Below are 1,488 nucleotides of genomic sequence, written 5' to 3'. Positions count from 1 at the left end.
GTCTCTGTCCCTGTGTCTCTGTCTCATTTGTGTCTATCTCTCTGCCTCCTCCTTTGTCTCAGGAAATTATTTATTGCCAAGGCGACGTTGCAACAGTGTCACAGGGAACGTTTAAAGGACAGAAGTTTGCTCCCGGCCCCGGGACGAGAGCACAGTGGCTGGTCTTCCCTATTTTTCTTGTTTTCTCTTGGCCTCGGCCAGCGACGTGGTGGGTGAGGTACAGCTCCAGAGGCAGCCTCTCCTCAACACCGCGTCCACGCGGACACGTCCCCTGACCGGTGTCGGCACTGTCCTCCTGCCGATGGCCACGTGCCTGTGTGGACATGTGGCCCAGGGGACGTCGGCACAGGTGGTGGGTCCCCGCCACGGCCTTCGGGGAACGGCCCGGCAGAGCCTCCTTGCTGGGGCCTGGAAGGCACAGAACCCACACCCAGAGATGCCGGGGACCTCCCCCTGCAGCCACCACGCGGGAGCCAGGCTGGTGTCGCCGGAGGCGGGTCCGCACTACGCTCGTGCGCGGTGGGTCCCTCCAGCGCGCACCTGTTTTAGCGGAAGGTGGGGAAGGGTGACCGCTGTCAGCACTGGGGCCGCAGGCGGAGGGAGGGGGGCAGCGTGACTTCTCCTGGACGCCCCGGCTGGGTCCGTGGAGCTCATGTTCCCTTGTCTTAAGAAACACACGAGGGCCCAGGCACCGCAGAGGCCAGATGCCCCCAGTGTGGCCCCCTGGGAGCAGCCGGGGGAAGGGAACTCGGTGAACGGCTGGGGCCAGGACGCCGTGCTCCTGAGGATGGGCTCCGTCCTCCACCTTGGCGCCAGCTCCCTGGGTGGCCTCCCGCATCGGGCAATTACCACCTCAGTCACCTCCCACGCGTCTCCGTCCAGAGCCAGGCCAGCCACGGTCCTCGGGCAAGACACCGCCCACGCGGGCGGGGGGCCGGCTCCCTCCTCCTGGCCCCCTCCTCGAACCCTCCCCCCTCCCTTCTCCCTCCCCCTCCCTTGGGTCTCCTCCCCCCCTCCCCCTCCTCCCCCTCCTCCCTCCCTCGTCCTCCCTCCCTCCTCTCTCCCTCCCTCCACCTGGCTCCTCACCCAGGTCACCTGGGCTCTGCCCCCCCACCCCACCTTCGTGTCCTAGGCTGTCCTCCTCATCTATGAGCACAGCCTCCAACACGGTCCTGCCACCTCCGCTCCGACACGGGCCGCCCTCTGTCCCTGTCCGCACCCTCAGGAGGGTGCTCCCTCCTCCCCGGACCCCAGGCCGAGGACCCCCAGAGAAGGTGCCCACTCTACCCCACGCTCCACAGGGGGGGCCCCCCGGCAGCTTCTGGTTGGGTAGAGGCCCCAGTCCCGGGGAAAGGGGCCACCCCAGGTGGGCAAGCGAACCCCCTTGGCACAGAGCGTGCCTTCAGGTAGGAAATCGGCTGATGTGCCGGGAGCCACAGCTTTCGTGCGGAGACGGCGGAGGCGCAGGTGCCCGCCCACCAGGCGCCC

Source organism: Herpailurus yagouaroundi, unplaced genomic scaffold, assembly GCF_014898765.1.
Source record: "Herpailurus yagouaroundi ecotype Mexico unplaced genomic scaffold, PumYag 246, whole genome shotgun sequence".
NCBI classification, from domain to species: domain Eukaryota; kingdom Metazoa; phylum Chordata; class Mammalia; order Carnivora; family Felidae; genus Herpailurus; species Herpailurus yagouaroundi.
Note: the sequence above shows the minus strand (reverse complement) of the source record.